General features: G+C 41.2%; 1 long non-coding RNA gene across 2 annotated transcripts in view; it reads left to right on the plus strand.

Annotated features, from left to right (window-relative positions):
• The window catches only part of LOC111091601, a 51,948-nt gene extending 26,873 nt beyond the window's left edge, over nt 1-25,075 (plus strand). For both annotated transcript variants that reach the window (XR_005375776.1, XR_005375775.1), the window contains 3 exons: nt 19,706-19,783; nt 19,977-20,217; nt 22,652-25,075. This is a non-coding gene — a long non-coding RNA (uncharacterized LOC111091601). The remainder of the gene's footprint in view (nt 1-19,705; nt 19,784-19,976; nt 20,218-22,651) is intronic.
• Nucleotides 25,076-26,875: the final 1,800 nt, after the last annotated feature.

Below are 26,875 nucleotides of genomic sequence, written 5' to 3' on the forward strand. Positions count from 1 at the left end.
TCATGCATACTAACAATTATTCTTCAGTGGTTAAAATGATTGAATTTTTAAAAGTATAATTATTTTTTAAAACTTTTAAAGATAATTATTTCAAATGTTTATGTATTTAGAATCCCACTTTGAGGGACCCCTGGGTGGCTCAGCGGTTGAGCATCTGCCTTCGGTTCAGGGCGTGATCCCAGAGTCCCAGGATGGAGTTCCACATCAGGCTCCCTGCATGGAGCCTGCTTCTGCCTTTGCCTGTGTCTCGGCCTCTCTCTCTCCCTCTCTGTCTCTCTCTCTCTCTGTCTCTCATGAATAAATAAAACCTTAAAAAAAAAAGAACCCCACACTGAAAATCTTCTAATATGATTAGTTTTATATATACCATTATCAGCATGTGGCAAGTACAGAAAGAGTAACTCAAGAACAAAGAAATTTTATGGCTCTTTGAGAGTTCAATTTAAAGTCCCTGTGCAACTGATTGGAACAGATCTATGCAAAATCATCCCAAAGAGACATGAATCCTAGGTCAGCAGGACTGGCCTGTTATTTGATGAAAGAGGTGGTCAGTTGTGGAAGCATAGAAAAAGGACAGTCTCTAGGACAAATGGTGGTGGTGTTCATCCAAGTGCTCTCCTGGGAGAGAGAGTACTGGCCAAATGCCTCTGAATATTGCAACTCCATTGGCAAGGACATTCTCAAAGTGAACATGGACCCAGGGGACTATAGCCAACGAACTTCCAGTGTTTCCAACTCCCTTAGCATGATGTGAGTATCCCTACCATGGATTGATGTATCAGACTGCAACTGTCTGACCCACTTATTTATTCATTCATTCATTCATTCATTCAGCCTGACCCCTTTAAATGTTGAGTTGTTCTAATTTCCCTGATTCTGATTTTAGGGTCATTAAGCAACGGTCTAATTAAAATCTTGAATATTTGTGTTAAAGAGAACAGAATGGGCTAGCCACGTGGATGTGACCTGTTGCTGTGATATTCATTGCTTCTTGCAAAGCAATTAAATGGCATTTCCGGTTCGATGTAGTTTTGGCGGAATGATTTGTTAAAACATTAATTTCATTTTGTTCTCCCTATATTTTCCCCCACGTTTCAGAAAGTAGTGAGGCTTTGTAATTACCATGGGTATTTTTGCAGGACCAAAAATAAAAGCAGCTTCAAGTTAGGATTTTTCCCACCTTCTGGAAAAGCTAAACTGATTGATCAGATGATGTGGGATATCCTGGAGGACTGGGAGAGAAAGGATATTAGAGAAATTAGAGGATTCTCTAGGAGCTTCTCTGAGGCAAGAGAGGGGGAGATTTCAGAGCCTGAGAAGGTGCAAAACCTCAGGGAAAAAGCTGCATGGAGTACTCAGAGACGCTGCTGTCTAGGCACTGAAGACTGCAGAGTCTCAAGTATCACAAAAGCCACAGTCAGGGGTGCCTGGGTGGCTCAGTAGTTGAGCATCTACCCTCAGCTCAGGGCATGGTCCCGAAGTACCGGGATGAGTCCCACATCGGGCTCCCCTCGAGGAGCCTGCTTCTCCCTCTGCCTATGTCTCTGCCTCTCTCTCACTCTCTACATCTCTGATGAACAAATAAATACAATCTATAAAAAAAAAAAGCCACAGCATTTTGGGGAGTACCCTTCAGACAACAGTAGTGAGTATCTGTGCAGTCACCAGACCAGCGATGCCTTTACAAAGAATTACTTAGATTGAATTTCCTCCAGCTCATAGGAAGGGGGTTCCTACTTTAAATCAAAGTAAATTGATTTAAAGAACAGAGAGAGGGGCACCTGGGTGGCTCAGTCGGTTAAGTGTTTGCCTTCAGCTCAGATCATGATGTCAGGGTCCTGGGATTGAGTCCCTCATCAGGCTCCCTGCTCAGTGGGGAGTCTGCTTCTGCCTCTCCCTCTGCCTGCCACTGCCCATGCTTGTACCCTCTCGCTTTGTCAAATGAATAAATAAAAATTAAAAATTAAAAAAAAAGAAGAGAGAAATTTGGCTTTTCTGGTACATCTGAGTGTGGTTGAGATCGACACTCACAGCACATCTGTCTTATGAGCTCAGTTAATGGGGAACCCATGCTCATTCTGCAAGAAAATCAGTTTTTTTGAGCTGAAAAACCGAGGGCCAGACACAGGGCTATGGTAAGAAGTGTCACTTTGTGTGGACTCTTGGAAATATGCTACTTGCCTTCTTGAAACTGAGTACCTACAGAAACACCCTGCCTCCATACACCCTTCCTCACACACCTCTCCCTTCACTGTATTTTGATAGAAGCACTATTCTTAGATGAATTTTTACAATTTCGACTAACCCTTCAAATATTTAAATTAACCTTTTATATATTAAGAGCTTGCTAAATGAAGATAACTTTAATTCCCATATTGATAAGATTTACCTAACACTTTTCATAGCATTTATTTTTCCTTTTTTTTTTTTTTTTTTAAATTAATTTATTTATTTATGATAGGCACACAGTGAGAGAGAGAGAGGCAGAGACACAGGCAGAGGGAGAAGCAGGCTCCATGCACCGGGAGCCCGACGTGGGATTCGATCCCGGGTCTCCAGGATCGCGCCCTGGGCCAAAGGCAGGCGCCAAACCGCTGCGCCACCCAGGGATCCCTATTTTTCCTTTTTAACTTTAGTTTGAAATAATAATAGATTAACAGGAAATTGCCAGCACAGTATATTCTTCCCCCAGTTTCCCCCAGTGGCACCATCTTATACAACAATGTAATATCAAGTCCAGGAAATTGACCTTGATGCACTCAATAAACTTTATTCAGATTCAGATTTCACAGTTTTATATGCACTTGTGTATGTGCGCATGTGTGTGTGCGTGCATAGCTGTGTGTGAGCATTGATTGCTGGGTAATGCCTTAAGTATGTTCAGTTTTTTTAAGATATTGCCATACTATACATTACAACCAGCCATATGTGATAGAGCGATTTCCCTGCCAGCATTTGGTTTTGTTACTATAGTTTATTTTAGCCATTCTTATAGATGTATAGTGAAATCTCATCATGGTTTTAATTTGCATTTCCCTAATGGCTAATGATGTTGAATATATTTTTACTTGCCACTGTATGTCGTCTTTCCAGAAATGTCTTTATATTTCTTTTGCCCATTTTCCAAGTGGATTGTTTTCTTACTGTTGATTTTTTGAGAGTTCTTTATGGTCCTTTACAGATGTTTGATTTGTACTACCTTCTGCAACTCGTTTTGGTTTGTAACTACTTTCTCCCAGTCTGTGTCATGTCTTTTCATCCTCTTAACAGGGTCTTTTTAAGAGGTTTGCTCTTTTATTCCGTTTAAAGATTTATTTATTTATTTATTTATTTGAGAGAGTGAGATTGTGGTGTGGGGGGGAGTGTGAGGAGGTGCAGACAAAGAGGGAGAAAGAAACTCCAAGCAGACTCTGCATTGAGCACAAAGTCTGAGGTGAGTCCTGATCTCATGATCCTGAGAAACCAAGATTCATTCGATTGTTTAACCTACTCTGCCACCCAAGTGCCCTAACAGGTTTGCTCTTAATAGGGCAGAGCAAACATTTTTAAGTTTGGTGAAGTCCAATTTATCACATTTTCTCTAACTGAGTATGCTTTGAGTATCTAAGAAATCTTCATCTCGCCTTAGGTTCTGCAGATTTTCTCCTTTGTTTTTATCTAAAGTTTTAGAGTTTGACATATTACATTTAAATCTATGATCCATTTTTGAGTTAATTTTTGTATAAGGTGTGAAGTTTACATTAAAGTTCATTTTTTTGACTATTTCCTCTATTGAATGTTTTGCGCATTTGTCAAAAATCAGTTGGCTCTACTTGTGGGGATCTATTTCTGTATACTATTCCATTAACCAGCATATCTATCCCTTCACCAATATCATGGTGTTTTGCTTAGTATAGTCTTATCACACTCGATGCATTTTTTAAAAAAGATTTTATTTATTTATGATATACATAGAAAGAGAGAGAGAGGCAGAGTCATAGGCAGAGGGAGAGGCAGGCTCCATGCCGGGAGCCCGACACGGGACTCGATCCCGGGACTACAGGATTGCACCCTGGGCCAAAGGCAGGCGCCAAACCGCTGAGCCACCCAGGGATCCTCACTCGATGCATTTTTAAAAAAAACATTTCTTTGAATAAAAACTATCTTTTTCTTTGAGGGCTTATAACATGCCAGGCATTGCTTTAAGAGTTTCATAAGCATAAACTTATTTAATCCTTACAGAATCCTACAAAATAATCATATTTAGACCTATTTTATAGTAGAGAGAACTGAGTGCAGAGTAGTTAAGTAACTTTCTTAAGAGACAGATTTGGAACTCAGGTCCACACACGAGCCACTATGTTTCACTACCTCTCTGAAGTGAACAGATTTTTATCTCTTCACAGAATTGTGTTTACTGGAGTCTGCACTGGCATTTTGTCATTAACCTATGTCAAGAAGCATCATAAGAAATAGCTCAATGAAAATTATTGTTGCATTTATTGGAGGCAAGTTGATGAGGATGTGGTTCACTATGTCACATGATAACCCCTTTAGGCGGACAGATAGGAAAAGTGTGTCTCAGATCTCAGTACCAGGAATAGATGTATTGCTCCTGAGTAAGTAGTTTGTTTTTTATCTCTTGGACATGGTGAAACTGTATAAATGATTACATTTCCCACTTTGTGCTGTCTGCTAAAAAGCCCAGAACCAAATTTTCAGCCTATCTTTAGCAATGATGTGTACTAGATCTAATATTACTTCTGACTTCATCTGTTTTTTTCTACTCTAATTTTCTGTTTGTATTTCCTCACTCTTTTTCCTTAGTCTTTTTAAAAATCAAAATATACAAGCATGTAGTATAAAAAGATCAAATACAAAGCTTTTAATAACAGCAGCAAAACAAAATGGCAGTCCCTTTGCTCACTCCTCCTCACCTATGCTCTACAGAGCCAACTATACTCATACCTTTTAGCTATTTCTTGTAGTGCTTATTCTGTTTTTCCCCCTTGACTTTTCAGTTTAAATATTATCTCCTGAGTTCCTATTACAGAGAGTAGGATTTTGTTTTCTTATACCACTATCTATAATACACACCCTTCACCTACAACCATCCTCCCATTATGATTATATCACAATTTTGGTTAAACTCATTTTCAGTGTTTGCATTATTATGCCTATGGAAATACTGTTCATAGGTGAGCTGTTCACTTTGTACCTTATACAATAATTTTGTTTTCCCTTAGATTACTAGTTGTCTTTTTTAAGCTTCAGTTACATACAGCAATTACTAATTTCCACCCAAGCCCTCTAACAGAATTATAAATCTTTCACTTCATCAATTTTATGGTTTTTTTTGTTTCCTCCTCCCAAATATATCTTCTGGAACTTTCCATCATCCAGCATAGGTCTGACCCTATTGCTCTCTAGGTCAGCTGTCCAACTGTCATCCCAAGATTTCCCTTTTACATCACTTTAGGAATTTCTTCTCTTTTGTTGGATTCCTTGTTTGCAAGATCTCATATTTACCTTTTGGTTTTATGTACTTGGTTTGGTGGAGCTCATCCTGCAATAGCTTCCTGAGAAAAAATTCATGAAAGGTAAATTTTTTTGAGAACTTGCATGTCTGAAAATGCCTCTGTTTTAGCAGTACTCTTGAATGAGAGTCTGGGTATAGGATTACAGGTTGAAAATTATTTTCACTCGAAATTTTAAAGGCATTGCTTCCTTGCTGTTTAGCTTTCTACCTTGTTGTTGAACCACTAACATCTTCCATGGTTTTTTTTTTTTTTTTTCCTCCTCTCTGGAAGGTTTGAGATCTTCCCTTTCTTCCTAATGTTCTGAAATTTCATGTTGATACATTTTGGAACAGGGTCTCTTTTCATCCACTGTGTGGAATGAATTCAACACAATGGGCTCTTTCAACCTGAAAACACATTTCCTTCAGTTTTGAGAAATTATTACATATATTCTTTTTTTTTTTTTAACGTATAGTCTTATTTTCGTCATCCCCTTCCCTTCATTTTCTCTGCTTATTCTTTCTAGAACTCTTGATTCAGTTGTTGGTTCACTTGAACTAATGTAATATTCTTCATATCTTTCCTATACTTTTTTCTTGGGAGATTTTCTTAACTTTGTCTTCTAACTCTTGTACTGAATTTTTAAATTTCTACCATTGTTATTATTTAAAGTTCTATCCTATTCTCTGACTGTCCTTTCCCTCCAGTCCTGGTTTTGTTTTGCTTTGTTTTTATTTATTTATTTTTTAAAAAAAGATTTTATTTATTTATTCATGAGAGACACAAAGTGAGAGAGAGAGGCAGAGACACAGGCAGAGGGAGAAGCAGGCTCCATGTAGGGAGCCAGACGTGGGACTCGATCAGGGGTCCCCAAGATCATGCCCTGGGCCAAAGGCTGTGCTAAACCACTGAGCCACCTGGGCTGCCCGCCCTGCTTTGTTTTTAAATGACATCTTATCCTTGCTCTGTGGATGCAGTATTTTCTCTCACTTCTCTAAGGGCATTAATTATAGTGTTTGAGGTTTTCTTTTATTTCCTCTCTTGTTGTCTCCCTCTGATACTCTTTTTGTTTTTATTTCACATTAATGACTTCTCATGAATGCCTGTCTGTTCATATTAAAGAGCAAAACTTCCTCCTGTGAATGGGCAGATCATGTTCGCTGTTGAGCTTTCATAGTAGTTTCCCATTCCTTTTTTGTGGGGAGGGACCTCCAAATATCATGTGAAGATCTTTTCTCTTAGGCTAGGCTGTCAGTCAGAAAATTTTTTTTGCATGGGAATTTGTTAACCTAGTTTCTAGCTTTCTGGGAGCTTATCAGGGGAAAGGGGCTGGAGAGTGGGGTGAGGGGAATTCATCATTCTTTCTAGAGATTTTCATTTAACCACCCCCACCCCAGTCTTCCACTGTGCCTGGTGTGCCAGCCTAGAGCCTTTGACCCAGGCTCTCAAAAGAATAAACTGCCTGGCCTCTTTTAGGATGGTGGAAAGGTAGTCACTTGGCTGTGCTGTTGGGAAGAAGAACTAGATACTTAACTGGTCATTGTAAAGACGTTTAGGTAATCTTTTCTTTCTACCCCACATTCCCATCTTCAGGGGCACCTGATGCTTCCAATTTCAGAGTATTCCAGGGTTCTTTGGTTCAATTTATCTTACTTCTTTCAGCCTTCTTTAATTTGTCCCAGTGTGAGGGAGCCTGAGTCCTGATTTAGGAGCAAAATAAAAGTTGGAAGTTAAAGTCAGAGAAATGATGCCTATGGTCAAGCACAAAAGATGAGCAAGAAACAAGAAGTGTTTTGAAACTGGAGGAGTAATCATATTTAAAAAGTCGCAGTGGGGGGCGCTTGGGTGGCTCAGTGGTTGAGAGTCTGCCTTTGGCTCAGGGCATGATCCTGAGGTCCAGGGATTGATCCAGTCCCGTATCAGGCTTCCTGTGGGGAGCCTCCTTCTCCTGCCCAAGTCTCTGCCTCTCAGTGTCTCTCATGAATAAATAAACAAAAACTTTATAAAAAAGTCACAGTCTTTGTCTACCTCCTCTACATATTTCTCCGGTTGAAAAGACTGTACTTTGAGATAATGTGCTAAAGAGGAGCAGTAGTTCCCTCAGCTGACCCCAAACTCTGCCCTGAGGGAGAGGCAAGGCTATATATGGGAGAATGAATTCTGAGGTCAGAAATCTGGAGGTTGTAGAAAGATTAAGTGTGTCCAGGCTTGAGAACTAAGGTCAACAACAATGTGAGGATGGAGAAGGTCCAATTTTATGTGGCTCTTGATTTAGAAGTGCCCAAGAGCTCTTGATGTCTTAAAGGAGCCACTGCAGAGGGGGCTGGGTTGTGGTTTCCAGCCTCCTGGTCCCGTTGCCCTTTGAAGACTGGCTAGTTGATAGAAATCTACTGGTCAGGGATATTTCACTTTACTACGCTAAATATAGTGGGCCTTTACAAAACTTGGAGGCCTTCCTACACAAAGAGAATGCTGTTAATATGCTCTCCATCCAAGGGCACGCGCCCTGGGTTGTTGTTCCAGTGGGATGTGCTGCAAGACTCAGCCAGACCAGCAATCTGCTGCCAACTTTGGCCCCTAGGGAATTTGCAAGAAGGAATGATTGTGTCCCTAATATCACATTTAATAACCTTAAGTAAGGGTAGGTATAGTCCAGCTTCACTTAAGAGATGACTCAGAGTAGATACACAAGAAATTTATGGAAGGAAGGAAGGAAAGTTAGAAGGAAGGAAAGAGCTTAGTTCTCTTTTTTTTTCTTTTTTCTTTTTTAGTTCTCATTTATAGCTTTGTCATTCAAAAATTTTAAAGTATAATAATGTAATGATAATAATAATAAAATTTAAAAGTGTAATGCAGAGATTTACTATAAAAGGGTGTTGAAATCCCAGAGGGCAGAGGAACTTGAAGAAGCAGTGGAGTAAGGAAATGACTTAACTCTCTGATCATGAAAGAAAGTCAATGGGGGCAAATGAAAGAAACAGAAACAAGATGGTGATTGGTAACCAAAGGAATTTAAGCTCCCCTCCTCCTGGTGACACTTCCCACAACTCCCTCAGCATCTGGAACTTATTTGACTGTGGGTGGAGGGAGACAAGTGGAGGGAGACAGCTAGTGGTACTAGTAGCTTTCTGGAAAGATGGGATAGAAAAGCTCAGAGCCTGGCACAACCAAAGAGCTGAAGAAGGAAAGAAATGACCATGAGACAGAAGCTGAACCAGAAGGCTTCCTGGATGTTTCTAGTATTTGACACCTGCAACAGAGTCCAAGAAAACAAAGTCTCTAAAAGGAGAAGAAATAGAGTCAGTGTTGTTGGTAAGCTCAATGGCTTTCCAAATGTAGATCATCCAGGGATTCTTAATGTCTCTATATATGATAGCCACACAAAGCCTGTGTGTTAGATGGTATTTTTCTATTTTTTTTTAAACTGATATAAATGTTGCATACTGAGTCCCCCGGAAACTCTGAGTTGGAGATTTGCATGCAGGAAGTCTACTAGTGAGCACCCAGGGATTCAACATCAGTAGAGGAGTGAAGGAAATAGGACTGGGTGAAGGAGGGATTGAATGGCAGTGTAGTCACCATGAAGGCCTCTCAGCCAGTCCTATAGGGAACTCTGTCCTGCCTTGGAGTGAAGTGGGCTGAGCATTTATATCTGGGTATGAATCAGTCAGGAGATGTGGGCAAAGTGACTCTCTGGGTGAGGACAATATCAGAAGAGACACTCATCTGAGAGCCATCAGCAGCCAGTATTCCTAGTAGCTGAGGGAATGATTGCCTTGATCCAGAAAGGAGGATCTAAGTGGTACACCATAGCATCCATTACAGCAAACCTTTTGCACTGGATTCACTCAGTTTGTATAATAAGGTCTGAGAACTCCTGGGGTACCCCAGGCGGTCTCTTTTGCTGGGGAAACTTACAAGAAGAAGGTTAGTAGGGTAAACTACAGTTACCAGTACCCCCATACTGCTCCTGGCCTGAAGGTTGCAACTGATATTTAACTCCCTACTCTATAACCCATTTTTGTTTCCTTCACTCTCAGCTCCATTTACCATCACAATTGGCAAAGTGTTTCTTAGTCAATCATCAGGACCTCTAAACCCACAGAGTTTAGAGGTACTGGGACAAGAAGCATATATACCACAAGTGGGTCACTGTGAGGGATGATAAGCAGGGCTCAAAGCCACTCCTACTTCCTCCCCTTCGATTCCAGAACCATGTATTATGCCTACTGAGAACATAGGCTCATATGATAATTATTGATTTGCATCAACATCTCGGAAGATGTCACTCCATTCTTGAAAGGTTTCACCTTCAGAGTGGTAGCTCAGTTGCACCTTCAAAAGGCCATTTCGTCACTGTCAGGCTGACAGCTTCTGTGTAGCATGGTGTGAAAAGTAGGAAGAGTGGATCCCATGGTCATGGGCCACTGTTGCAGCTACTCTGTTGTGAAATGAAATGGGTTCCTCGATCCAATAAAAATATTACATAGGATTCCATGTTGGTGGATCAAACACTCTGCATGCCCTCAGATGGTGCCACAGGCTGAGGACTGAGGGCAGGAAAGGCAAACCTATGCCCCAAATACATATCCATTTCCGCCAAAATGAGTCACTGCCCCTTGTGGTGTAGTCAGCTTGTCATCAAATGGCTGGTTGTTCTCCCAGAAAAATGGTGCTGTATTGGGCCTCAGGCTTGGTATCTCTTGGTGGCAAGTTGGACAGAGGGAGAGGTAAACAGTGATGCAGTTCCAACAAAGGTTCCCATAGGGAGCTCTGGGCCCAGATGACCCATCAGAGGTGTGCTTCTTTGAGACAAGGGAGTCTGGTCTTTATTATGCTTCCCTCTCCCCCATCATTGGCCAGACAATAGAAGAGGCTGCCCGCAAGGAGGGGGCACAACATTGGATAAGGCAGCTATCTTCAGTTGAGGGAGGGCAATTCTTGAAGAGATGCTCTTCTGAGAGTTGTCAGCCAACTCCCCTGCAGCGAGGGGTTGGGGGGCAGTGGGGATGAGTTCCTCACTCTTGAATGGGAGGTCTAGGGAGGCAGGCTACCACAGAATCCACTACAATGACTAAATGATGAGTTTCTGCTTTAGATTTCAGATATTCCGAGGAGTTCTGGAATGGGAATGGGTTGGAGTTAGGATAGAGAATTGTGAGCTATATCTATCACCTGTCAAATTTCATAGTTGATTATCTGGAAAAATTCATCAAAAACTGCATATTTTATGACTTTATGTTGATCCAGCAAAAAAATTTCTAAACAGATCAACAAAAAGTACAAAGAATGCTTTTATCATAAAATATTCACCATTTATGAGATTCTTCCTGCTTCTTAAAAAAAGTCTTTATTGTGGGGCACCTGGGTGGCTCAGTGGTTGAGCGTCTGCCTTCGGCTCAGGGCATGATCCTGGGGTCCTGGGATCGAGTCCCATGTCGGGCTCCCTGCGTGGAGCCTGCTTCTCCCTCTGCCTGTGTCTCTGCCTCTCTCTCTCTCTGTGTGTGTCTCTCATGAATAAATAAATAAAATCTGTTAAAAAAATCTTTATTGTATAGACATAATGTTTACATAGTCTTAAGTTGTTTTCATAGCCTTTTAATTTCTGTTTTTTCTTTTCCATTAATTCAGTTTTTTCTAAAATTCTGTTTTTTTGTTTTCCATTGTTCATAGATTTATTATTTTTATTAGCAATTCAATATTCTTCCATATTAGTATATCAATGTTTTCATAATGACTTATTCCCTCTATTTGGAACATTTGACTTATATCCAGTTTTTCACAATAATAAATAGTGCATATTTAAAAAATAGTTTTTAACGGGCACCTGGGTGGCTCAGTTGGTTAAATTAAATGTCTGCCTTCTGCTCAGGTCATGATTCCAGGGCCCTGGGATGGAGCCCTGCATCCCATATAGGCTCCCTCCTCAGCAAGGAGTCTGCTTCTCCCTCTGACCCTCTGTCCTCCCCCCTGTTCCTACTCTCACTAGCTCTCTCTCTCTCTCATGAATAAATTTTTAAAAACGTAAAAAAAAAAAAAAAAAAAGTTAAAAAAAAATCTTTTTTTTTACCCCAAAGTGGGAGTAACAGATATATTCCCATGTTGCTCTTTAGGAAGATTTTCTTAATTTGCAGTGCTATAAGCAGTGTTCGAATGCCTGTTTCCTCATTATTATGCTAACTGTGGATTTTTCTCACTTGTACTTTTCATAGTAGGATGAATTGTCACCTCATCATTGTTTTAAATTCAGTTTCCTTTTTTTAAAAATTAATTTATTTTTTTATTTATGATAGTCACAGAGAGAGAGAGAGAGAGAGAGGCAGAGACATAGACAGAGGGAGAAGCAGGCTCCATGCACCGGGAGCCTGACGTGGGATTTGATCCCGGGTCTCCAGGATCACGCCCTGGGCCAAAGGCAGGCGCCAAACCGCTGCACCACCCAGGGATCCCTTGACATTTCTTTTCAGTGGTTTCTCATTTCATTGCTCTTTCTCTTGAATTCACTTTTTAGTTAATAGTTGGCTTTGTTTTTTATAGCATAAAAACCACACTGGCAGTAATGATTTCTTTAAGTGCCTCAATATTCCAACATTGATACCTTGTTTTTCTTTTACGAAAGGAATATTATTGGATTGTCTTCTATGTTTTATGATAAATTTTTGAAATTTTTATCTTCAAATGAAAATCTATTTCAGTTTATTTAACTCCTCCAAATCTGTTATGGCAAAGAGTATACATGGGATCATATATGTATAGTCTTTTAAATGATATCTAGTTTCTCCTCTGTGGCTTAAAAGGTATTCATTTGGGGATCCCTGGGTGACTCAGTGGTTTAGCACCACCTTTGGCCTAGGGTGTGATCCTGGAGATCCAATCGAGTCTTGAGTCTCGCATTGGGCTCCCTGCATGGAGCCTGCTTCTCCCTCTGCCTGTATTTCTGCCTCTCTCTCTCTTTCTCTCTCTGTATCTCTCATGAATAAATAATTTTTTTTTTTTAGTTTTAAGTATTTTTTAATTAAATGAATTAGACTGATTTGTACCAGATATATAGATTCAGACATTGAATAATGTGCTCAGTCTTTCAAGGTGCTGAAAATATTTTCTACATTGGGCCATTAATCTTTTTTTTTTTTTTAATTTATTTTTTATTGGTGTTCAATTTACTAACATACAGAATAACCCCCAGTGCCCGTCACCCATTCACTCCCACCCCCCGCCCTCCTCCCCTTCCACCACCCCTAGTTCGTTTCCCAGAGTTAGCAGTCTTTACGTTCTGTCTCCCTTTCTGATATTTCCCACACATTTCTTCCCCCTTCCCTTATATTCCCTTTCACTATTATTTATATTCCCCAAATGAATGAGAACATATAATGTTTGTCCTTCTCCGACTGGCTTACTTCACTCAGCTTTTTTTAAAAAGGTATTCATTTATTTATTGTTTGTTTCAACACATTTTTTATACATTATTGTGTAGATTTGAATTTATTTCTGCAGTTTCTAATTCTTCTTTTTTTAAAAAGGATTTATTTATTTATTATTTGAGCAAGGGGGATAGTGAAGGGTAGGAGAGAGATTCCCAAGTGGACTCCTTGCTGATCATGGAGACCAACATGGGCTGATCCCACAACCCCGGGACCCCAAGATCACAACCTGAACTGAAACCAAGAGTTGGACACTTAACTGACTGTACTACCCACAATTGGTCTACTTTAAAAAAAAATCTAATACTATAAGATTCTTACCTCTAAAATATGTGCATATGACTATAGGTATAGGTATATGCATATGGAGACATTAGCAAGTCTGGAGGGTTAACCTTGGATGGTTGGATTACCATTTCATTGTATTCTTGTTATTTATCTATAAATGTAATATATGTTACATTAAAATCAACCTCATTGCTTAAAACTAGAGAAACTCTTTGAACAAAGTGAAGAACACAAAAATATCAATCATGAAATAGAAGGCACTTATTAGGAAAATATGAAGAAGGGGTGGATAGGGAGTATGTCACACTGGGGGCAAACTTAGAAATGGCAATTCTTATTCTTCTTAAGTCCTTTTATGTGACTCTGCTTGACACCATCCAGCCCTCTGTGTACGTACATCTCTGCATAGCTGCCCCTGACATTTCTGAGATGTCCACTTCTCTTGTCCTGGTCTATCTCAGTCCTATTCCTAGAACCTACTACCTGTGATTGCAGCTATATCTGCCTTTGGTGTTTGACCCAGTTGGTTACCACAGTGACTTACCAGTCACTGATTTCTTTCTAGATCTCTGATACCAGATTTTGCTCTTTCCGTGTTCGGGCTACAGCTCAAATCTCTTTGTAGTCCTGCCTCAATTATCAACCCTCCTCACCTCCGTACTACCCACCCACTTTCAGCTCTACCAGCTTCTGGTCTGTCCTATTCTCAGCTGCATCAGAATGTTTGGAGTGACAGACCATCTGCTCAAAATAGCCATGCCCTGGACATGGTTTTTTTTTTTTTTAATTTATTTTTTATTGGTGTTCGATTTACTAACATACAGAATAACCCCCAGTGCCCGTCACCCATTCACTCCCACCCCCTGCCCTCCTCCCCTTCCACCACCCCTAGTTCGTTTCCCAGAGTTAGCAGTCTTTACGTTCTGTCTCCCTTTCTGGTATTTCCCACACATTTCTTCTCCCTTCCCTTATATTCCCTTTCACTATTATTTATATTCCCCAAAGGAATGAGAACATATAATGTTTGTCCTTCTCCGACTGACTTCCTTCACTCAGCTGGACATGGTTTTTTAGACCAGAAATGGATTCTGCCCACAAGAGAAACAGCCTGTGATCTGTGCACTCTGGTTCAAAAAAATCACAAAACACACAAAGCTCATCCCTGGAGCTGGCCATGTAGCAATCAGGGTCCAATCGGGAAAACAAAAACTGCTATGGACATGTTAAACAGAAGGATTTAATTCAGGCAATTTGTTGGAAAGCTGGAAAAGTGTAAAAAAGAGGAAGCTAGGGCAGCCTGGGTGGCTCAGCGGTTTAGCGCCGCCTTCAGCCCAGGACGTGATCTTGGAGACCCAAGATAGAGTCCCACGTCGGGTTCCCTGCATGGAGCCTGCTTCTCCCTCTGCCTGTGTCTCTGCATCGCTCTCTCTGTCTCTCTCATGAATAAATAAAGTCTTTAAAAAAAAAAAAAGAGGAAGCTAGGAAAACCAGAGATTTATATTTCAGCAAACAGCTACCAACTCTAAGACTGGGAGAACATAAGTGAAGAGGTGACATGAACATTCTCCAGGGAACTGCAAAGGTAGGTAGGAGGTGGTGTCATTCAGCCAGTGCTCAGAGCTGGGAGATTGTGGATACACTAGTAAGGGTTCTTGAGATATGGAGAGAGATATACTATATGTTGGCAAATTGAATTTAAAATTTTTTAAATGTAAAAAAAAAAAGATACGGAGAGAGTTGTCTTGGTTCATAGTTTTCGTGCAATGAGTCGTACTATTTTGTTTCCATCCTCAGTGAGGTGAAATTACTTATTATAGTCTTAAAATAGGCCTCCTTTTACTTGAGCTACCTTGTCTCAGAAACAAATCCTCCCAAGACACCCATCATGGTCATCAGACCAGGCCTCTTCCCCCATGTTTTCCTTCACCATGCAGACTCAGAACAGATCCTGCATTTGGAAGTTGAACTGCCCAATAGTTGTGATCATTGCTGTTCTATGACATTACAATGTTTTTAAATCCAGAAAAGGGAAGTTCTGCAACATTATCTTTTTCCCTCCCAGAACACTAACATTTTTGTATGCTTTTTTTTGGTTGCATTTTACAATTGTTTTGTATTTTTAAAAAAAAATTTTTTTAAGATTTTATTTATTTATTCATGAGAGACACACAGAGAGAGGTAGAGACACAGGCAGAGGGAGAAGCAGGCTTCCTTCCAGGAGCCTGATGCAGGACTCCATCCCAGATCCCGGGATCATGCCCTGAGCCAAAGGCAGACAGACGTTCAACCGCTGAGCCACTCAAGCATCCCAATTGTTTTGTATTTTATATTTATGAAACTCTTAATGCTCCATTAATTAGCATTGCATTAAATGTGTGAACAGGAAGTGTTACCTTACCATTTGTTTGGTCTTTCCAATTTTGAGCAAGGTTAACTCTCCATCTAGTCCGATTTTCTTTTACTGTGTCATTAAGGTTTTGGGATTTTCTTTATAATTTTTGTTAGGTATACGTTAAAATATTTAGTGGGGACTTGGGGTCTTGGTTATGAATGGACTGTTTTTTACACTTTCATTTCTGGATATTGATTATAACGACTAAATATTTTAAAATCTATTTATGTTCCCTGCTGACCACTTGAGGCAATGGAGAATTGTCCAGTGTGAGAAGGGGTGCAGAGCAGAGATGGATTTGTGTCACCTGTTTGCTTTCACGTGTTTGTGTCTCTGTGGACAATGTTTGAGTAGCACGTGGCTCTTGTGAGCCATTGGGAGGTGTACGTTTCCCATTTTCCCCCATGAATGAGCCAAGTTAAATGACCTGTTTTAGGACCAAATCCATGTCTTTATATTCTCTGAAGGCACAGGCTGTACAGACCTTTGCTTTCAACAGCTCTCATTTCTAATAATTCGAGCTACCTGGACTAGTTTGGGAAATATTCATTTCTATAATATGAAAGACTGAAATGACTAATTATTTGGAGATTGGTTACAGGTTTTTTAGGCAACAGATTAAAGGTTAGTCTAAATAATGTCTTTAAAATATGTTCTTTGAAAATTGCACGTGTAATAAGAGTTCACTATACAAAAATGAGAAAATGCCCATAAGCTAAAAAAAAAAAAAGAAAAAGAATGCTCATAATTCTACTACCTGGAGATGACTACTGTTATTTTGGTATCTTTTCTTCTAAATGTTTTCTATATCTGATGTACAGGATTATATAAATAAATATACACACTCATGGGACTTTCTCTGTAATCATGTGAACCAATTCCTATAATAAATCTCCTCTTACAAATCTATGTCTATCTACATCAACATCTATATCTATAATCCTATTAGTTCTGTTTCTCTGAAGAGCCCTAACTAATATACCCAGTTTCCTCTACTGGTAACATCATACAAAACTGTAGTACAGTACTAGATCTAGGATTTTTTTTTTTTTTTTGAGAGGGAATGGGGCACAGGTAGGGATAGAGGGAGAGGGAGAGAATCTTAAGCAGGCTCCACACTCAGCATGGAGCCCAGTATGAGGCTCCATCTCACGACCTTGAGATCATAACCTAAGCTGAAACCAAGAGTCAGACACTTAACCAACTGAGCCACTCAGATGCCCTATAACCAGGATATTGATATTGATACAGAACATTCCATCACCACAAGAATCCTCATGTTGCCCTTTTATAAGGCAACTCTGTTCCATTCTCCTCTCCTCTACTGGGGCTGTTATCTCTGGCATCTATTAATTTGTTCTTCATTTATTTCTATAATTTTCTTGTTTCAAGAATGCTCATAAGTAGAATCACACAGTATGTACTTTCTTGGCTTTTTTTCCACTTTGCATAATACTTTTTTTAACTTAGAAAAGTTAATGATTATTCACTCAGTATAATTTCACTCAGCATGCCAAATTTAGCATATATCAATAATGTGTTCTTTTTTTATTGTTGAGTATTACATGGAATGGACATACCCAATTTGTTTAACCATTCGTCCCCTGAAGTACATCTGGGTTGTTTCCAGTTTTTGGCTATTATAAATAAAGCTACTATAAACATTCATGGATAGATTTTTATGTGAACAGAAGTCTCCATTTATCTGGAATAAACACCCGAGAGTGCAATTGCTGGGTTGTATGGTGGTTGGCTGTTTAGTGCTTTATAAAACTACCAAACTGTTTTCCAGAATGGCTGTACCATTTTACAGTGCTACCTACAATGTAAGAATGATCTGATTTCTCGGCATCCTCACCAGCACTTGGTGTTAGCTTTTTATTTTAGCCATCCTGATAGTTATGATTTTCCTTAATAGGTATAGTGCTAAGGTGCCTGGGTGGCACAGTCAGCTAAGCATCTAATTCTTAATTTTGGCTTAGGTCATGATCTCAGAGTCCTGGGATAGAGCCCTGTATTGGGCTCCCTGCTCAGCGTGGAGTCTGTTTAAGATTCTCTTTCCCTCTCCCTCTGCACCTCCTACTCGTGCTCTCTCTCTCAAATACATAAATAAATCTTAAAAAAAATTATTATAGTGCTATTCAAATGATCTATTTCATATTGGGTGTGTTGTGTTAGTTTGTGTTTTTCAATGAATTACTACATTTCATCTAAGTTGTCAAATTTATGTGTATAGAGTTGCCATAGTATTTTTTAAAAAGTCATTGATTTCTCTTGCCATTTGCAATGACATGGATGGAGCTAAAGATTATTAAGCATAAGTCAGAGAAAGATAAAAACCATATGATTTCACTCATCTATGGAATTTAAGAAACAAAACAAATGAGCAAAGAAAAAAAAAGAGAAAGAGAGAAAGAGGCAAACCAAGAAACAGACTCTTAACTATAGACAGCAAACTCATGGTCACCAGAGAGAAGGTGGGTAGGGGGGATGGGTGAAATAGGTGATGGGGATTATTAAGAAGGGCACTTGTGATGAGCACTGGATGATGTATGGACATGTTGAATCACTATATTATACACTTGAAACTAATATTACACTGTATGTTAACTAACTGTAATTCGGATAAAAACTTTTTACAAAAATAAAAATAAATAAAAATCATTGATTTCTGCTATTTGTTAGTTCCTTTCTTTTGATTTGAGTTTATTTTTCTCTCCTTCTAGCTTCTTTTTTTTTTTTTTTTTTAGATTTTATTTATTTATTAGAGATACAGAGAGAGAGAGAGAGAGAGGTAGAGACACAGGCAGAGGGAGATGCAGGCCCCGTGTGGGGAGCCTGATTAGGACTCGATCCCGGGTCTCCAGGATCACGCCCCCGGCTGAAGGCGATGCTACACCGCTGAGCCACCCAGGCTGCCCTCCTTCTAGCCTCTTAAATGGGAGCTCAGGTTATTAATCTGAGACTTCCTCTTTTCTCATATGTGCACTTAGTGTTAATTAATTTCCCTGAAAGAGATATTTTCTATTGTGTAGGGAAACCTTAATGTACCCACCGTGTGCATAGCTCCCTACCGAGGAATTCAATTCAATTCAGCAAATATTTATGGAGTGCTTGGGCCAGGTACTGTTCTAAATCCTCAGTATACATCAGGGAACAAAACAGACAAAGATCTCTATCTTTGTGGAACTTACGTTCTAGCCAGGGGAGACACACAATAAATAATAAGCGTCATTTAGATAGTATGTTAGAAAGTAATAAGTACAGGAACAAAAAGTCCTGCAGGATAAGAGGGAATGGACATGTGGGGAACTAGAGCATTTAATGCTATAGTACTAACAGTACAGCATTTGATATACTATGTGTGTAGTATTGAATATGTTGGTCAGGGCTTGTGGAGAAGGTGAGATTTGAGTAAACATCTAAAGGAAAAAAAAAAAAAGATCTAAAGGAGTCAGTGAAGCCAGTGTCTGGTAGAGGTGTGCTTCAGACAGTTGGGGCACCTAGAGCAAAGGCCCTGTGGTGGGAGCATGCCTGGACTATCTGAGGAAAAGCAAGGCAGCCAGCGTGACTAGAGCAGGGTGAGCAAGGGGGGAAGTGGTAAAGATGAAGTCAGAGTATAAAGGGGGCCAGGTCTTTGGGTCTTGCTCGACGTGAAAAGGGAGGCCACTGCAGTATATGAAGCAAAGGAATGACACGTCTTGGTTTAGGTGTTCAATGAATCACTCTGGCTGCTATGTGAGGCATAGACCACATGTAGAAACAGGTCACCTCATAGCAGGGTACTCTAGCAATGCAAGCGAGAGACGGTGTGGCTTGGAGCAGAGTGGTAGCAGTGGGAATAGTGAGAAGTGACTACATTCTAAATACATTTTGAGGGGCACCTGGGTGACACCGTTGGTTAAGCGTCCAACTCGTAATTTCAGCCCAAGTCATGATCTCAGGGTGGTGAGATTGAGCCCCATGTCAGGCTCCATGCTCAGTGCAGAGTCTGCTTGAGACTCTCCCTCCCTCTGCCCCCTCCCCCTAAAATAAATAAATCTTTAAAAATACATACATACATTTTGAGAGAGTTAATAGGAATTCTTTTTTTTTTTTTTTAATAGGAGTTCTTCACAGACTGGACTTGGGGTGTTTGAAAAAGACAGACATGTGGATAACCAGCTTGATATAAATCCTTAAAGGTAGGTGACCGCGTTCCATACCACACGCACCCTTCCTACTCCTACAACCTTGCTCACAGCTTGTTGGACGATGGTAGGTGCTTACCCGCAAGCAGCTGATCAGTGGGCTGGACATTAGCCTACAGAGTTTCCTGGCACGAAAGTTTTGCCCAAGCAAATGGCAATTAACTGTGCCAATGATTTTCTCTTTCAGGAATCAGAACTGGAGAAACAAGAAGAGACACTCCATGAAAGCAGAAGCTGACAGACACACAGAGAGGCAGTAGTCAGACTTCATGAGTAAGCACAAGCCGTGAATAAACACCAGCCGTGAGCAAACAAAAACCACGAGGCAGCAAAAAGATACACAAAGTAATGATGGAAGTGATAGAAGATGACTAAGACAGCATCACATTCTCAGGAGGAAGGGTCCCTGGCCAGACCTGGAGCCAGAGGTACAGTCACCTCCTCTGTTACTGGAGATGGGGGATGGTGCTAGACAGAGACGACAGGTGTGCCCTGGTGAGCCACGTCAGGCTGGAGTCGGCTCTGTAGTAGCCAGAAGGGCACCTGAGCCAAAATTATGAGAGTGCAAGGAAGCCAGAGAAAGCAGAGGAAAGCTGTCTCCTGAGAGAAGCAGAAGGCAGAGAGAGAGGCAGGGATGGCAGGTGATGCAGCCACGTGAGACATGGCACAGCATCTTCCCTTCCTGTTTCAGGCTCATCCCACAGCCAGGACACCTGTGCTGATCCCTGCACTTTAGAGCCCCTGGAGAGCACCTTCTGTGTCACTTCCAACTACCTCCTCTTCTACTTGAGCTGGTGGGAGTGGTTTTTGGTCTATGCTCCAGGGGTGGTACATTTAGCTGGATATTTCTGGATAGCTACATATCTCTCAGGATTGAGCATGGCAGACAAGGGACAAAAGGTGAAATGCAAATGTTTGGGATAAAGAAGTAGCTGGAATCAGGTGAAGCATTTTACACACCTTGTCTCATTTGATCTGCAGGGTTAGGGAGGTAGCAATACTGAGGGTAAGTACCATCCACCTTCACTGTTCACTGAATCTGTATTTGCCAATTTGCCTACTCCCTAAAATTTAGTTGTGACCCCAAAACAACACCACCTGTATTTTCTTTTTTTTTTTTTTTCAAAGATTGTATTTACTTATTCATGAGAGAAACAGAGAGAGAGAGAGAGAGGCAGAGACACAGGCAGAGGGAGAAGCAGGCTCCCTGTGGGGAGCCCAACATGGGACTCCATCCTGGGACTCTAGGATCAGGCCCTGGGCCAAAGGCGGCGCTAAACCACTGAGCCACCTGGGCTGCGCACCACCTGTACTTTCACAGTGTTCACAGACACGCGCAGAGTGGTGAAAAAAATTGAATAGTCTCAGGCACTGTTCCTAACCCAGTAGAAGAGGTAACACTTAGCCTGTTTCAGCTCCCATACCGTAAACAGGTTTCCCTTTTGCAGTCTATTTAGCATCACATTGTCCACATTGTGTGCTGTTTGTTGGTGATTTCAGCACTTCATATGGTCCCTGGTTACAATGTTGAAGTGCTGTCTGTGTTCCTAAGCACAAGAAGGCCATGACGTGCCTTATAGAGAAAATATGTGTTAGACGAGCTTTGTTTAGGCAGGAGTTAGAGTGCTGTTGGCTGTGAAGTCAGTGTTAATGAACCAGTAATATATATTAAGTTGTCTTTAAACAGAAACAAACATAAAATAAAGTTATACATTAATTGGTTGATGAAAATATCATGACTGGAGGCCCACAGGAATCTAACCCTGTATTTCCTCTGGGAGTAACAGTTCAGTATTTGCTAATTCGGTGCCTGCCCAGACTTTATAGAGCTACCGTAAAAAACAAGAATCCACTGTAGCATGTGCAGGACCAGTGGAACAGTGTGGATGCGCAGCTCTGCTTCTGGACGCCTCATGCTCATTCCATTCCACCATTCCATGCTTCAGAAGAGAAAGAGCATTGTGCAGCTTCCAGTGCTCCTTCCGCTGCACAATGTTGCTTTCTCTAGAACGGAGAAATTGGGAAATGAACAGATATGAAACAACCATGGAAAATACAGTAGAATCTACATTAGGGCTGGGATACAGTCATATGTAGGACATTGTCATCACTCATCCCTTGAATATGTGTGGCGGGCATTTCTCATCTACCACAACCTCTTTTCCTGCTTGAGCCCTGATGGGGTTCCACAGCCCTTCTCAAGCCAGGATTCCAGGCAACCACTACCAACTGATGAGAGTTGGCATCTAAGATGAAACCTTTATCTTCCTTGCATGATAACCGGCGTCCTTAAAGATCAAGCATGCACTTGGAGGATCTGAGTTGCCAGGCTTAAGGAACTTTTAGATTTTAAGCAAATATGTCAGTCTGTTTCAAAGCTTAGACCCCATGGTAGCTCTGAGCATCTGATTAACTCTCTGGAAAGGCTTTTTGGATTCCTTTTTTTTTTTTTTTTTAGATTTATTTATTTATTTATTTGTTTGTTTGTTTATTTATTTATTTATTTATTTATTTATTTATTTATTTATGAGAGGCAGAGACACAGGCATTGGGAGAAGCAGGCCCCATGCAGGGAACCTGATATGGGACTCGATCCTGGGTCCCCAGGATCAGGCCCTGGGCTAAAGGCAGCGCTAAACTGCTGAGCCACTCTGGCTGTCTGAGCATCTGCTTTTGACTGAGGTTGTGCTCCCAGGTGCCTGGGTTTGAGTCCCACATCAGGCTCCCCGCAGAGAGCCTACTTCGCCCTCTGCCTATGTCTCTGCCTCTGTATGTGTGTGTGTGTGTGTGTGTGTGTGTGTGTGTGTGTGTGTCTCATGAATAAATAAATAAAACCTTAAGTCTTTTTTTTTTAACCTTAAGCCTTTAAAAAGAAGAAGAAGAAGAAGAAGAAGAAGAAGAAGAAGAAGAAGACGACGACGACGACGACTTTGCTCCTGATAGATTCAGCTGGATGGGAACCATCTTGTTCATCTCTGAATCACCTTGCCTAGAGCACTGTCTGGCACAGAGCTGGTGCTCAGTGATGTTTGTTGAATGAAGGCCTGGGCACCTAGACCGATCCCTATCTTTCCCAGGGGGAAAGAGTCCTGATGTAGACCGGCAAGAATGGAATCCTTAAAGGCACAAAGCAGAGCAAGCATGGCAGGAGAAGGAGCTTTGCAGGAAGCAGGGGAGGCAGTCAAGAAACTGTAAATGAGGGATCCCTGGGTGGCGCAGTGGTTTGGCGCCTGCCTTTGGCCGAGGGCGCGATCCTGGAGACCCGGGATCAAATCCCACATCGGGCTCCCGGTGCATGGAGCCTGCCTCTCTCTCTGCCTGTGTCTCTGCCTCTCTCTCTCTCTCTCTCTCACTCTCTGTGACTATCATAAATAAATAAAAAATTAAAAAAAAAAAGAAACCGTAAATGAAAGCGAACTGGAGCTGCATTCTGTTGAATCTCTCTGCCTCTTTTCTTCATTTCTCTTCATGTTCTCTCCTATGGCTTATCTCATTACTTCTGGCAAGATGGATCTGGGCATCCCAAGCAGGACTGGGGTGGAGGCATATACGGAAGAGGAGGCCTGAGCTATGGTTTGAACTGGGAGCTAGTTTTGTCTCTGAACTAAGGAACCCCAGCCTTCAGCTTCTAGAACTGCTGGGCATCAGTGCTGCCCATTCTCACACAGGTCTCAGGACACTTACCACACCATCAACCTAGCCCAGTCCCTCTCCTCTTCTGCCCTATTTCCTTTCCCCTTCTCCCCTCCATCAGTCATGGCAAATGGGGTTTGAGAGGGGATAGGGAAGAGGGGATGGGAAGCCAGGCCAGGAAGAGATGGATATATTTGACTGGGAGCCTAAGAAGGGAAGGAAGGACACTTAGTGCACCAATAAATATAGGATAGGAGTTAAGGCTGAAGAAATGTTGTTAGATTTCTGAACCATGTTTGCTATTTTAGTATCAGAAATGATTGTCAGTTAAAATCTCTGCCCTGGTATTGGGAAAGCTACAGAAAGCTGGAGCTTCCCAATATGCAGCTAATTCTGGAGAAGTAGTGTGGTACTTGAGGCCATGGGAAGTAGTGTGGTACTTGAGGCCATGGGAAAAAGTGCATGCACTTTGGAGTAAGATTGAGCTGGGTTACCACTTGCTAGCTCTCTAGTTTGGGGCAGTTTCCTTAATCACTCTGGATTTTACTTCTTTTTTTCTGTAAGATGAAGATAATAGTATGCACACACACAAAAAACCAATAGTATGCACTTTATAGGATCATAATGACTAAAGGAAATGAGGTTTATCAAGTTTTGTGAAATGTGCTTAGGAAACTCAAATGATACCAATTGTTATCATTAGTAATATGATCATCTTGTGCTCTTTACTTACACAAAGTGAGGTATTTTCTTTTCTTCTCAGCTCTGGGATGGAAGCAAAATAGACTGAGTTTCTGAGAATTCTTAAGAGGAAGACAGGCACTCAGACAGCCTGTCTGAGAAGCAATTCTGATAGTTTAAGGGTCAGGAAGCCTGTAGAATTCCACAGCAGTGACTATAATGGGGGCTCTGGAGACCGTTAGTTCTCAAGATGAGAGGGTGATTAACTAGGAAAAGCGTAAAAGTTTTACTTTGGGAAAGTTTGCCCACATTGCATGCTGCCCTCTCTCTACAGGTCTGGATTGTAAGGAGTGGCCAAATCCAATTTAACCAACAAACAAGCCAGTAAGCCAGAGAGCTGGCTATTAAGCTACTGTAAGCCCTGGCACATTTGGCTTTACCTCCCCAGTTTCTGTAACATTTCCCATAGTTTCCCGTGGCTGGGCTCACTGATGCAAAATCCCCCCAGGCCCCCAGTTTTTGCCTGTCATCTGTGGAATTAGTTCTTTATGCTGAATTAGTTCTCTATGCTGCTGTTACAAATGATTACAACCTTGGTGGCTTAAACAACACAGATTTATGATCTTATCATTCTAGATATCAAAAGAGCAAAATTGGCCTCATTGGGCTAAAATCAAGTTGTCAGTAGGGCTATGTTCCTTTCTAGAGGCCCTGGAGGGGATAATCTGTTTCCTTACTTTTCCAGTGTCTAGAGGCCACCTGCGTTTCTTGGCTCATGGCCCCTTGCATCGTCAAAAGTCAGCAACGGCAGAGTGAGTCCTCACACCGAGTCATTCCAACCTCTACTTCTGTCATCATATTTCCTTTTGAATTTCTGCTTCCCTCTTCCATATGAGGCAGCCCGGGTGGCTCAGCGGTTTAGCGCCGCTTTCAGCCCAGGGCCTGATCCTGGAGACCCAGGATTGAGTCCCACGTCGGACTCCCTGCATGGAGCCTGCTTCTCCCTCTGCCTGTGTCTCTGCCTCTCTCTCTCTCTCTCTCTCTCTCTCTCTGTGTCTCATGAATAAATAAATAAAATCTTAAATAAAGGACACTTATGATTAGATAGGGCCCACCTGAATAATCCTGGATAATCTCCGTATTTTAAAGTCAGCTGATTTGGGGTGCCTGGGTGGCTCACTTGGTTGGGCATCTGCCTTCAGCAAACGTCACAATCCTGAGATCCTTGGATCGAGCCCCGCATCAGGCTCCTTGCTTGGGGAGGAGTCTGCTTCTCCCTCTTCCTCTGCCACTACCCACCACCCCCCGCCACTGTGCTCTCTCTCTCTCAAACAAATAAATAAAATCTTAAAAAGAAAATAAAGTCAGGTGATTTGCAACCTTAATTCTATTTGCAACCCTTGCCATAGTTCCATGATTTCCCTGGCCCTGTAATGTAACCTATTCATAGGTTCCAGAGATAGATATGTGTATATTTGGGGGCTCTTGTTCCACCTTCAACAACCCTTATCCATTATGCCCTGCTCTGTGATTCTAAACCCGGATTTAGAATTTAGTAAAGTCCCTCAGATACCAGGCTCGAGCCATCTTCCTTGTGATGGTGTCCATGAATCTCGTGCTGGAGGAGTTGGTCTCTGGTCTCCCCAGCTCCCTTCACCTCATTTGACCTTTATATAAAATGACCCGAGGTGAGGTGCCATACACTGAGCATGCAAGTACTCTGGTTGCTCTGCTCAAACTGGTGGGTAGGAGAAATTTTTTTTTATTTCTTCACATTCAGATTCTTTGTTGTGATAGCTAGCTAATAGATCAAGTTTTTCTTTGATGAATATTTTCAAACATAAGAAGCTTATCCGTCCATTCTACGTCCCAGCCTTATCTGATAGTACTTTCATTAACTCGAAACTAACCGATTAACTCAGGTACTAACTCAATTAATGCCTGAGGACAGTTTACACAAACTACAATAATCATTAGCTGCCAGTTCCTAAACCTACTCAGAGGTGCCTGTACTGTTTTAGATATGTACAGAAAGACACACTCATACCTTCTTAGATACATGCGTGAAGAAACACTCATGTACATGCACAGTGATCATTGTAGTGGGGAGAAGATCTTAAACAATCTATTAAGATGTGCTAGATGTCCACAGGATGACATATGCAAGTGTTGCATGACTATATTGTACCCCTAAAACTAATATAGCTCTGGGTGTTAACTAACTGGAATTAAAATAAAAATTTAAGTAAAGAAAGATGTGCTGTATATCATCTTATCTTAAGGGGAAGGAAACATTTATTGAGAACCTGCTTTGATGTTGAAAACTTTATATTTGGGACGCCTAGGTGGGTCAGCAGTTGAACATCTGCCTTTGGCTCAAGGTGTGATCCTGGGGTCCTGGGATGGGGTCCCACATTGGGCTCCCTTGAGGACCCTGCTTCTCCCTCTGCCTATGTCTCTGCCTCTCTCTGTGTGTCTCTCATGAATAAATAAATTTTAAAAGACTTTATATCTTAAACTTACTTTAATTCTCATTATAATGCAGGAAAACAGCTTTTATGATCTCCCTTTTACAAGTGGGATAATTACAGCCCCAAAAATCACACAGCTAGTAAGATTTGAACATTTCACACCTGGACTGTTTCTAAAACGTTTCTCAACTTTTTTCTTTTCCCTCACTTGACCAGCCTTAAAGCTGGGGGATGAACCAGAATAGAGTTGTTCAAAGTGAGGTTACTGAAGTGAACCCTAGAGTTTTATGGGGGTACTCAG

Source organism: Canis lupus, chromosome 21, assembly GCF_011100685.1.
Source record: "Canis lupus familiaris isolate Mischka breed German Shepherd chromosome 21, alternate assembly UU_Cfam_GSD_1.0, whole genome shotgun sequence".
Taxonomy (NCBI): Eukaryota; Metazoa; Chordata; class Mammalia; order Carnivora; family Canidae; genus Canis; species Canis lupus.